We start from the raw sequence: 13731 nt of genomic DNA on the forward strand, positions 1-13731 counted from the left end.
CGGAGGATTAGAAAAAAAAACACAGACACATACAGAGAGGGAAGCACACTGTGAGGAATTTTTGAAAGAGAGAGTTGAAATACATACAAATAGATACACATAAATGCAGAAATAGAAAGAGAGTAAGAAAGAGATAAAACAGATTAGGAAATCAGAAACTTGGTTTTGTTTGGCTGAAGTTCATCTGTTGTCAATGTGTTAGGCAGTGTTGCTTCTTCTAAGTTTCAATCAGGATTATTGTTAGTGTTTGTTGCATCTGGTATATTTCGGAATTGGATTGTCTGGAGTTTTGTTTCCACCACACTGTGTGCTGTTCCATTTGGCTGCTTTCTCTTCAACTATAGCTCCACTTCTTGCGATAAAATCCGTTCTGCTGGGTTGTTTTGTTTGCTGCTATTCTGTCCTGCCGCTATTGCTAGCTCTGTTTCTTGCTGCTGCTGATTTCCACATCTTCTTCTTCTTCTCCTTTGCATTTTCAGTATTTCCAGGTACACATTTCAAGTCCCATATTGATGTAACTGAAACAGTTTGAAAGCATGAATTGAAAAAGGTTGAAGAAGTTCAAAGTTATTTGTTGTAATATTCATGGTATATTAATGGGCCTGTGTAGTTGTTAGTTCCCAATTCAATAGTACGAAAATGTATGTTAACTAATACTCGTCTGAGCTTGGTCCTTCATGTTTTAGTTTGTAGCTATTTGTTAATACGGGGTATGGATACTCCAAACTTATACTATGCTGACTTGTTTTATTTTAGTCTTTTTGCTGGGTCTCGTTAGGCAGTACATAAGATCATATTCAAATCTCATTAGTAACAACGCCTAGTAGTTAATTCCCTTAATTCAGCCCCAATAAGTCTAGTTAAATTCAATTCAAGAAACGTTTGGACACAAGTATAATATTGGGTTAATCTCGAATGTAATTTCTTTGTCCAATTAAAGTATGTTTCACAAGTTATGACATCCCTCCACTTCGTAAATAATTAATCAGAAATTGATAAGAATCCGGATTAGGCAAAAGCATATAGTTAAATTAGCATGTTCCTTTTCTTTTAGTTTTAGGGACAAACGTAACAGAAATGTAGTCACTGTAGGATACCCTTCTAAAATAGTGAGACGAGCCTCGCCAAATAAAAATGCAAATTGCGGGGCCCTCAATAAATAACCATAATAAATATTTTAGAATTCAGGCTAGGCCGTTTAGTGAATCTCACGGCCTTCCACCAAATAATAACGCGCTAGACTCTTTAGGCACGGTTTAAGTAAATTATATTCTTAAATTCGGGTGCACATTGATGTGACCCAAATCCAAATCTCAACGGAGTCAAAATGTGTTAACAACTACGGGTGCATTGATTGTGACGTGGTTTGAGATGTATTTTCACGACGTTGCAATTCTATAAAAAATAAATGGTAATAATAAAAGCGGTTTAAATCTAATAAGAAGCACATAAGTCACAACATGTATTTAAATCAGATATTTAGCCATTATAACAATTTAAGCGACCGTGCTAGAACCACGGGATTCGAGGGTGCCTAACACCTTCCCTCGGGTCAACAGAATTCCTTACTTAGAATTTCTGGTTCGCAGACTTCATTTGGAAAAGTCGAATATTTTCCTCGATTTGGGATTCAAGATAAACCGGTGACTTGGGACACCAAAAGCCAAACCTTTCCCAAGTGGCGACTCTGAATTAAATAAATAATCCCATTTCGAATATTGTCACTTAAATTGGAAAAACTCCCTCGCGCATTTAACCCTTCGGGGCGGGCGCGCAAAAAGGAGGTGTGACAAGGGATGTTGGTGCTGATACTCCTACAGTTGATTCTGTTTCGGTGGTGCGAGACTTTCCAGATGTGTTTTCCTGTAGACCTACCGGGCATGCCGCCCCATAGGGATATTGACTATGGTATTGACTTGGTACCGACTTAGTACCGGGAACTCAGCCTATTTCTATTCCTCCATATCGTATGGCACCAGATATGTTAAAGGAATTGAAAGAGAAGCTCCAGGAACTTCTTGATAATGAAGAAGGATGGTACTATGCAGATGTGCATCGACCATAGGCAGTTGAACAAAGTCACAATCAAGAACAAGTTTCCTTTGCCACACATTGATGATCTATTTGGCCAGCTTCAGGGAGCGAGGGTTTTCTCTAAGATTGATTTGAGGTCTGGGTATCACTAGTTGAAGATTCGGGACTCGGATATTCTAAAGACGGTATTCAGGACCCGTTATAGTCATTATTAGTTCCTTGTGATGTCTTTTGGGCTGACCAATGCCCCTACATTCATGCATCTGATGAACAGTTTATTTTAGCCTTATCTCGTCTCATTTGTCATAGTATTCATTGATGATATCTTGGTGTACTCTCATAGCCAGGAGAAGCATGCCCAACATTTGAGGATTGTGTTACAGCAATTGAGGGAGGAGAAGTTTTATGCCAAGTTCTCCAAGTGTGAGTTTTTGCTTAGTTCAGTGGCGTTCTTGGGGCACGTGGTGTCCAGTGAGGGGATTCAGGTGGACCCAAAGAAGATAGAGGTAGTTCAGAGTTGGCCTAGACCATCCTTAGCTAAGGAGATTCAGAGATTCCTTGGCTTGGCCGGTTACTATCGTCGCTTCATGGAGGGTTTCTCATTTATTACATCGCCTTTGACCAAATTGACCCAAAAGGGTTCTACTTTTAGGTCATCGGATAAGTGTAAAAAGAGCTTTCAGAAGCTCAAGACTGCCTTGACCACATCTCTAGTTCTAGTTTTGCCTTTAGCTTCAGGCTCTTATACAGTGTATTGTAATGCTTCTCGGATTAGTATTGGATGCATCTTGATGCAGGAGGGTAGAGTGATTGCTCATGCTTCGCGCTAGTTGAAGCCCTATGAGAAGAACTACCATGTCCATGATTTGAAGTTGGCTGCCATCATTCATGCATTGAAGATTTGGAGGCATTATCTCTATGGTGTGTCTTACGAGATATTTACAGATCATCGGAGTCTCTAGCACTTGTTCAAATAAAAGGATCTAAATTTGAGGCAGCAGAGATGGTTGGAGATGCTAAAGGACTATGATATTACAATTTTGTACCATCCCGAGAAGGCCAATGTGGTGTCCGATGCCTTGAGTAGGAAGGCAGTGAGTATGAGTAGCTTGCATTCATTCCTGTTGGTGAGAGACCGCTTGCAATTGATGTTCAGGCCTTGGCCAACCAGTTCGTGAAATTAGATGTTTCGAAGCCTAGTCGGGTTCTAGCTTATGTGGTTTCTTGGTCTTCCTTATATAATCGCATAAGAGAGCGCCAGTGATAACAACACGATAGGGGATTCAAGAATTACTAAAGAAAAACAAGAAAATCAAGAAACTTGCAGAAGCTAAAAGAAAATAAAGAAACGAAAAAAGACGGAAAATTAAAGATAGATTGAATTCAAGAAATGGTTTCTTGAATTCAAGAAGTCTATTCTTGAAATTGAATCCTAACAACAATTAGCTAACAAAGAACTAATCGGCTTTGGTAGAGAATTAAAAAACAAGAGATAGATTGTGAAACCCGACCCTTTAGAATAATAAGAACAACAATAAGCCTAAACTTATCACCTTTCTTGAATACCTAGAAGTGATCTAAGATTTCGAAAGAGTTTAATCTTACCTCCTTAAGTTGAGTCTTGAAGGTTGAAGAATAAATCCAAGAGTGCAAGAAAAATCTCACAATTTTTATTGATAATAATCTGAATAATCTAAGTCTAAAAACAAAGAAGACACCCCTTTATATAGAGAGGGAGTCACAAAATTTTACCTAAAAATTAGAAAATAAATTCCTAAACTACTTTGGACAACATGTCCAACTACCTTAGGAAAAGGAAAATACTAGGAAACAAAAACCAAGTCATTCTTGGAGAATAATTCCAAAGATCTTAGTAAAAGGAAAATATAACCTTAACTAACTAGGAAAGCAATAAATATAGTCCCATAATATATGGAAATAAGTCTCAAACCAATCTTGGATAGAATCTTGGAAATCTTAAAAGAAATTTGCAAGCAACTTGGCACCAACTTGCACTCAATATCTAGCACGACTATTGTACCATTCTTGGACATCAAGTAAGTCCTTTTCATGCTATAAAAATGTGGATTTATGTAGGACTTCATGGGCTGCAAGTTTGGACACATTTTAGGTGCTAAATTGGTCTAACAGTGGCCTGATTGGACCTTCTTTAGAGGATGTTTCTTGGGATCTAATCCACCTCTTATTGGACATGAATTTGGGCCATAAAATAATTATAATACCTAGATAACTCATATACTTTATCCTTAAGCTCTTCGTCTCAACTAACAACTTCTTTGATCGCTCCCAAAGTCCAATGACCTCGTTTTGCAGCTTTTTAGCTTGTGATCTTGTTAAAGGCCCTCTTTGAGATTCTAAAGCTTCACCCTTGTCCTTTAATAGATTTGAGCTTTCTAGGATGCTATCAGCCAGTAGATGATCCCCATTTCCTTGTCCTTAAGAATACTATTCAGCACGGTGATGCTAGGGATGTTACTATTGGGGATGATGGGGTGTTGAGGATGTAGGGTTGGATTTGTGTGCCTAATGTAGATGTGCTATGTGAGTTGATTCTTGAGGAGGCCCATAGTTCGCGGTATTCCATTCATCCGGGTGACGCGAAGATGTATCAGGACTTGAGGCAGCATTATTAGTGGAGGAGAATGAAGAAGGATATAGTGGGGTTTGTAGCTCGGTGCCTAAACTGCCAGCAGGTGAAGTATGAGCATCAGAGTCTGGGTGTATTGCTTCAGAGGCTTGAGATTCTAGAGTGGAAATGGGAGCGTATCACCAAGGATTTTATAGTTGGGCTCCAATAAACTTTGAAGAATTTCGATGCTATTTGGGTGATTGTGGATCGACTAACCAAGTCCGCGCACTTCATTCCAGTTGGGACTACCTATTCGTTGGAGCGGTTGGCATAGATTTAGATCCGCAAGATTGTTCGCCTTCATAGTGTGCCAGTGTCCATCATTTCAGATAGGGCACGCAATTTACATCACAGTTTTAGAGAGCCGTGCAACGAGAGTTGGGCACCCAGGTTGAGTTGAGTACAACATTTCACCCTCAGACGGATGGAGAGTCCAAGCACACCATTCAGATATTGGAGGATATGCTACGCACTTGTGTCATTGATTTTGGGGGTTCTTCGGATCAGTTTCTACCGCTCACGAAGTTTTCCTACAACAACAGCTACCAGTCGAGCATTCAGATGGCTCCATATAAGGCTTTGTATGGGAGACGATGTCGATCTCTGATGGACTGGTTTGAGCTGAATGAGGCTAGGCTATTGGGTACTGACTTGGTTCGGGATGCTTTGCACAAGGTTAAATTGATTCAGGATCGGCTTTGTACAGTGCAGTCTAGACAGAAGAGTTACGCTGATCAGAAGGTCCATGATGTTGCTTACATGGCTGGGGAGAAGGTACTGCTAAAGGTTTCACCCATGAAGGGTGTTATGAGTTTTGGGAAGAAGGGCAACTTGAGCCCTCAGTATTTTGCGCCGTTTGAGGTGCTTTAGAGGATTGGAAATGTGGCTTACAAACTTGTATTGCCACCTAGTTTGTCGAGTGTGCATCCGGTATTTCATGTTTCTATGCTCCGAAAGTATGTCGGCGATCCGTCTCATGTTTTGTATTTCAGCACGGTTCAATTGGATGGTGATTTGACTTATGATGTGGAGCCGGAGGTCATATTGGGTCGGCAAGTTCGAAAGTTGAGGTCAAAGGATATAGCTTCAGTGAAGGTGCAGTGGAGAGGTCACCTAGTTGAGGAGGCTACTTGGGAGACTGAGCGGTAGATGCAGAGCAAATATCCACGCCTATTTGAGACTCAAGTTATGTTTCTATGCTCGTTCGAAGACGAACGTTTACTCAACAGAGGGAGGATGTAAAGACCCGACCGGTCGTTTTGAGAGTTGAAGCCCCGTTCCCCCATTTTCTGCTCATTCTATACTTTACAGTTGTTATGTGACTTTCCGGCGTAGTTTGTTCGGGTCCGGAGAGGTTTCGGAATGAGTTGAGGCACTTAGTCTCAAGGTTGAAAGCTTAAGTTGAAAAGGTTGATCAGATGTTGACTTGTGTGTAGACGACTCCGGAATGGAGATTTAAATGGTTCTGTTAGCTCCATTGGGTAATTTTGGACTTAGGAGTGTGTCCAGATTGTGATTCGGAGGTCTGTATTGAATTAGGCTTGAAATGGCAAAAGTTGGAAATTTGAAAGTTTGACCGAGAGTGGACTTTGTGGTTACCGGGCTTGGATAGGAGTTTCAGAAGTTATAGTAGGTCTGTGGTGTCATTTGTGACTTGTGCGCAAAATTTGAGGTCAATGGGATGTGATTTGATAGGTTTCGGCATAGTTTGTAGAAGTTGGAATTCCTTAGTTTCAATAGGCTTGAATTGGGGTGCGATTCGTATTTTTGATGTTGTTTGATGTGATTTGAGGGCTCGACTAAGTTTGTATTGTGTTTTAGCACTTGTTGTTATAATTGGTTGAGGTCCCGGGGGCCTCGGGTGGAGTTCGGATGGTTACGGTTCGAATTTGGAGTTTGGATGGTTGCTGACGCTGGGAGTCTGCTGGTGTAATCGCACTTGCGGAGCTTTGGTCACAGGTGTGAGCAAGGAACTGCAGGTGCGGCCAAGGGAAGGACTATGCAGTGATCGCAAGAGTGAAAGATGCTCCACAGATGCGGCTCCGCATCTGCGTGAGGTTGATCGCAGAAGCGGAGAATGAGAGAGGCTGGGGGAGGGGGGTCAGGATTTTTCGCAGAAGCGGACGTATGAGCGTAGAAGTGCTTCCGCATGTGCAGATTTTGGTGCACAGGTGCGGGGTATGGGAGCTTAAGTGAGCTCTGCAGATGCGGGTGTTTCACCGCAAAAGTGATACTGCAGAAGCGAGATAACTGAGTAGTGTTTAAATCCGAGAGGGTTTTGTTATTTCTCTCATATTGGACTTTGAAAACTCGGTCTAAGGTGATTTTTGAGAGGGTTTTCGAGGAGTTTCTTGAGGTCAGTCACTTGTGATCATTTTTATTTAATAATCTTGTTTCCCCATTGAATTTTCCACCTAGTTTGTATGTTTTCAAGGGGGAATCTAGGAGTTTGAGGCTAGGGATTTCGAGAGTTTAAATTGAGGATTTGGGTGTCGATTTGGTGTTGAATTTTGGTAAATTTGGTATGGTTCGACTCATGACGGAATGGGCTTCCGAATTTTGTGACTTTTATTTGATTCCGAGACGTGGGCCCGGGGGTTGACTTTTGGTTAAAAGCTTAGTATTTGCTTATAGAATTGATTCCTTTAGCTCATGTTGATTATATAGAATTGTTTGTGACTAGATTCGAGATATTCGAAGGCCGCTTGCGAGGCAAAGGTGTTCTAGAGTAGAGATTTGCACGGTTGGAGGTAAGTAACAATACTAATTTGGTTCTAAGGTTATGAACCCTCGTATTACGTGTCATGTGATTGGTGTTGAGGTGACGCACATGCTAGGTGACGGGCGTGTGGGCGTGCACCATAGGAATTGTGACTTGGCCAATTGTATAGAACTGTATAGTTGAATAATCGGTTGTTATCCGTATATTCTACATGTGTTGTAGAAGTCGAACTGTAAGTCATGTTAGAAATCATGTTTAGGCTATTGTTGGTACAATAGGTACCCACAAAGGTTGTGTAATATGTTGAATTATCTGCTAAATTGTTGTTTTGTACTCAGCCACAGTTTTACTTGCATATTATATCTCAATCTCTATTGTTCATTATTGATACATCATATCATCGCTGTTTGGGCTGATTATAATGATTATTGAGAGCTCGAGAGACTAGAGAGATTGATGACTGCATGAGGCCGAGGGCTTGATTGTGCGGATAGCTATGGGATAGGCTGCATGCCGCATCATGTTTTATTGATTTAGGCCATGATTGGCTCATTATAGCGCATGGGCTGAAGGAACCCCTTCAGAGTCTGTACACCCCCAGTGAGCGTAGGTACTTACTCAGTGTGAGTGGCGAGTGACTAGGAGAATTGAGAGACAATGAGGAATGAGTGGTTGTGAGGTTGGAGTGAGTGGGAGGACTGAGTGACTGTTACTCTGAGATTATGCACTTGATTTCATTACTGTTGTACTTCAGCTGGCATATATCACTGTCATTTAGTCTCTGAGAGATGCTATATCCTGTTTCAGTTGAACTTGACATGAATTAACTGTTTTGGCTTTAAATGTCGAACTTGAAAGCATGCCTATTTTTCTTGTATTATATTTTCTATAATTGAACTGTATCTGTGAAGCTCGTCACTACTTTCAGTCCAACAATTAGTCTTGTTACTTACTGAGTTGGTTGTACTCACGCTACACCCTACACTTCGTGTGCAGATACAGGTATTTTCGGACACAGTAGGTGTTGATTTTCTGAGCAGCTTGATAATTCGGAGATTTCAAGGTAGTTTCCCGGCGTTCGCGGACCTTGACTCTCCTTCCCTATCTTTCAGCTTTATGTATTTAGTTTAAATCTTTCATAGACAGTATTTTAAGACTTGTGTTGTATAGACGCTTATGTACATAGTGATACCCTATCACGACAGGCTAAGTTTTGGGTTGTGACAATACTTTTATGCAGGAAATCACCATGAAAGCTTCATTAAAAAATTCCCGTAAAATCCTTTGGTAAAAGTTCGTCGGTAAATTCCAGATAAATTTCTCGATTAACCTGAAATTTTATTCTAACTCCCCAAAATATTTAGGTAATTCTTCTGGAAGAAAATTATAATATCTAATTTATTTTTGTATGTAGATTCCCATATAAAATTTGATGATACTCAAGGCATTTTGGATGAAAATTCGCACGTAATTTGTACATTTTTAGATGCTAATTTATTTTTATTTAATAATAAATTCTATTTCACACAACTTCATTGTACCTAAAGTGTTCATGCTTTATTTATTTCCAGATACAATTCCATATAAATCTAAAATAAGAACTATAACAGAGGAAAACAATAAAATCCTATTATTTCGTACATGAAAAAACAAAAAATGTCAAATGTGAATCCCAAATAATATAATCAACTATAAACCTGATCATAGTCAGTTTCCTTCACATTATCAAAGTCACCATCTGTCACGATCGAAAATCCAACTAGTCGTGATGACACCTAACCCCAACCGCTAGGTAAGCCAATTAGCAACCATCCAATTCAAATGAGATATATTGATAAATGAAATGATAATATAACTGAACTTCTATACAAAGAATTCCCAAGGACTGGTAGTACAAATCACGAGCTTCTAAAATTTGGAATTTACAAAGATATGAAAGAAATACATCATCTGTTTGAAATATACATGAACAAATTTAACAAGAGACAACTATGACATGAACATAGGTACATCTTCAATTCTAGCTCCCGCCACACACAGCAATATCAACATCTAAAATCTGCACGCAAGGTGCAAAAGTGTAGTACGAGTACAATCGACACCATGTACTCAATAAGTAACAAACTTAACCTTTGGTTGAAAGTAGTGACAAGCTGTGACAAAGGTCAGAGCCTAATACCAATAGCCAACAACATCTCATAACAATATAATAAAAATGGTATAAGAAACAACTCGGGGATATAATGCTCAGCTCGGACACAGTTCCGAAAAATAGGCATGTTTTTTCAAGTATATTAGTGAAAATCCAAATCTTTTACTGAAGTCCCCAAAATATGAGTAAATCTGAAAAACTGTAATTTTTCCCAAAAACTTTCAACAACCGGTAGAATATTTCATTATCAAATGGCATGGGAAAGTACATCTCTATGCCTACATGTCAATGTGTATGTGCAGTCATGAATGATGCAATACCGTACAACATGAGAAAAATACATCTCTATGCCTGTATGTCAAGTGTGCATGTCGAATGCAATACAACTCAGTGATAAAACCATATGCATACTCTCAGAGTAGAAATTCACTCAGTCCTCCCGGTCACTCAGTCTTTTCAGTCACTCAGTCCTCCCAATCACTCGGCACGCGCTCTTGGCACTCGCACTCGGCACTCACAGTCAGTAGGTACCTGCGCTCACAATGGGTGTACAGACTCTAGAGGGACAGATCCAGCCCAAGCGCTGCAATAAACTAATCATGGCATGAATTAATTAAGCCTGCTACATCATGCAAACATCCTCACAATCAGGCCCCCGACCTCACTCAATCATCAATCTCTCCAGTCTATCGAGCTCACAATGTATGAAAATCATCCCAAAATAAAGATACGATGTATCAATAAATAGGAACAGAGACTGAGATATGATATGATAATGAATGAGTATGACTGAGTATGTAACTGCAATTTAAGAAAATAAGTCAACAGAAGACATGACCTCGATGGGTCCCAACAGAATAAGCATGTAGCCTAAACATGATTTCTAACACTGATCACAGCTCAATTACTCTTGTACATAGAGATTTCATGGATAAAAATAGGATTAGGTAGCTATGCAGTACTACAGAAACAACCGAGTCATAATTCACATGGTGCACGCCCACGCGCCCGTCACCTGCCATGTGTGTCACCTCAACACCAACATAACACGCATATTCAAGGGTTCATATCCACAACACTAAGTTTAAAAGTATTACTTACCTCGAACAAGCCGAATCTAATACTGAGCAAGCCAAACAATACTCCAAAAATGTCATCTCACGCGTACCGACCTCCGAATGGCTTGAATATAGCCAAAAGCAACTCAAGAACATCAAACAATGCCAAAGAAAACAAACCTTATCGATAACGGTTAAATCTTTAATCAAAATCCCCAAAGTCAACCAAAAAGTCAAATCTGGGCCCATGATAACGTCCAAATCCACTATTAAAAAGTAAATGGACACGGTCACTTGCAATATAATTTACCCAACTATGAGTCGGGGTTGAATCCCACAGAGAATAATATGTAGGCGATTAGGCGTGTAAGAGAATTATCACTTATTATGCTAAGCCAAATACTTAAAAAGGTTTTGAGAAAATATCTATGTCTAAATGAGAAAATAAAAACTAACCTAGAACACAAGAAAAATGATCAATGGCTACAAGAATGGATACAAGGAAAATTACACTCAAGTAACGATCTGATGTATTTCACGATTTTACAAATATGAGCGAGTTTATATTAATTATCCTCGGGTAATAATTCTATATTAGCTTCTTCCAAAGACTAACAAGACTTCCTAATTGAATTATCCCTAAAACAATTAAGAGATTAAGCACACCCGAATATGGCTACAAATAGTTCACCCGAGGTAGAATCTATAAAATGAGGGTTAAAGCCTCAAGTTCTTATTAATTAATCTTTTTCAACCCTAAATTCGAAGTTAATGGGCGAGTCCTACAGTTAGCTAATCCCTTTGGAACCATTAAAGAACAAGAATAATTAAAGAAATAATAACTCACTTCATAATAAATAAAAATCATTCAATACTTGCACAACAAGATATTTAATCCACACTTTAAATATGAATATTCTCATAAACAAGATTCAAGTGTTGAAAAAAATATGACACACTTAGGTATACAATACAAAGCAAGGAAATGAAGAAATGAACATAAATGGGTAAGAAATTCTCAACCAAAAGCTTCAAATCTTCAAGACCTAAGTGTGTGTGCAAGAATCCTAGCTTCCAAATTTGTCTTCTCTAGTCCAAAGACTGAAAAATAAGCCAAAGATATTTTACAAATGAGCTAGGTCGTGTATTAAATGGCTTGGGTGTCAAAAACGAGAAATTCCACTTCTGCCCAGAATTTGCCCAGAAAATAAGCTATGTGATCGCATACATATACCCGCGTTCGCGGTGAATAACTTCTGCAAAGCTACGCGACCGCGTACAGAGACCCGCGTTTACGTAGCATAGTTGACCAGCCGCTAACCATGCTTTTTTTTCCGCGTTCGCACAACTCAAACCGCGTTCGCACAACTTCAGTCTGCTTAACTCACACGATCGCATGGAGTTCTCCCCGATCGCATAGAACATTCACTGGCAGCAGTTAAATTTTCTCATTTTAACACATTTTGATTTGGTTTCTTCCGTTTCTTCTCTAAATCACTTGATACCTGAAATATTCCAATAAACCTCAATAAATGCCTTAGTTTCTCAACAAAATCATGTAAAAGCCTAAGTATCAAGAAGAGATAAGTTGGTAAAATACCAACTTATCAAACCCCCAAACTTAAACTATTGCTTGTCCTCAAGCAATCAAACAACTAAGAACATCCTTTAATAAAATCAACAATTATGTTACATCTCGTATTTTTGTACGTTAAGGTTTCGTCTTCAGTTAATCGACGTAGACACGAGAATGAGATTATCTTGAGGTTACATGCATTAATGCTATTTATAACAAGCAATAAGTAAGTGCCGTGAAGGATAAAGGGTAAACAAATCAAAGAAAATAAGTTTCCTTAAAGGTTGTCAATTTGAATAAATAAGGTCCGAGATTCAATACCCGGCATTTATGGACTAATGCCATACAAGGTACCCCATGACCACGATAGTATGGTACATAAAGTATATTAAAAATCAATAGTATTTTAAGTAATTTGAGATAATTCTTAATTATATAGATTATTGGTAAATGGGGGATTAATAAGTTAATGAAAATTAGTGGGTAATTAATTAATAACCTTAGATACGACCAAGTTAAGACCAACGTGGCATCCCCAATGTAAGGAATATGCTTCATCACGTCTAGTTGGACAACTTAGAAGCCTTTAGGAAAGGTTAGTCCTCCTAAGTGGGGCCTACCTAAAAATTAAATGTAACATTCCTAGTCCAAAATTCATTTTCTAATCTCTTAAGAAAGATCTTCAACCAAGACTCCCTTGCATAGACACGTTACTGCTAATCACATAAGGAAAAGTTTCAACCAAGATTATCTTTGCATAGCAACATTATTGCTTCGAGTTTTTCATACGACTTGTTTCGTGTCTTGTCGTAATTAACATGTGTTAGAGGATTGTCAAGAGAACAATCTTGTAGGAGGTTTAGTGAAAACCATGTAAGGTATTTAGGAAAACTTAAAGCATGAAAGTTGTAGGCCTTTGAAATATCTTTCCAACGATATATTATGGAGCCCGAACGGATCTCTGTGCAAAAGGTTATGCTCATTTTACAGAATAGTATGCGATATGCACGCCCTGAGCGCGCCCCGAGCACGACCGCACTCCTGAGGCAGTGTTACTGCCATTTTGCACGGTCAGGTACGTGGTCAGGCCTACCAAGTGTGTAGGGGCTCTCATGGGGGGTCATTTTAAAGCCATACTTCATTCCCCACAACCCCAAAACATAAAAACTTGCTCTAGAAAGGGAAACTCTCAAAAACCTAACTCTTTAAAGGTCCTTCCACCATCTAAGATAAGTTCTAATGGCGATTCTACGTTAATTTTAATTTTTAACATTTTATTAACATGGGTAAACCCTCCATATCATTAGATATTCGATTGGGACATCATTGTTGAGAGAAAGAAGCCTAGGACTCGAATTCAAAGGGTTTGAACTTCAAAAAGGTAATGTCTTCACCCTCTAATTGATTCTAGTATTGGTTTAATGATTATAAACCCTAGTTCATGAGATATGAGTTGATGGGTTTGATAGAAAAGCATGAACAATTATAGGTTTGAGGTGTTGATTGTTGATTATTGGTTAAGGGTGTTGTTTACCTTAT

Source organism: Nicotiana sylvestris, chromosome 2 (genome assembly GCF_000393655.2).
Source record: "Nicotiana sylvestris chromosome 2, ASM39365v2, whole genome shotgun sequence".
Classification (NCBI taxonomy): Eukaryota; Viridiplantae; Streptophyta; class Magnoliopsida; order Solanales; family Solanaceae; genus Nicotiana; species Nicotiana sylvestris.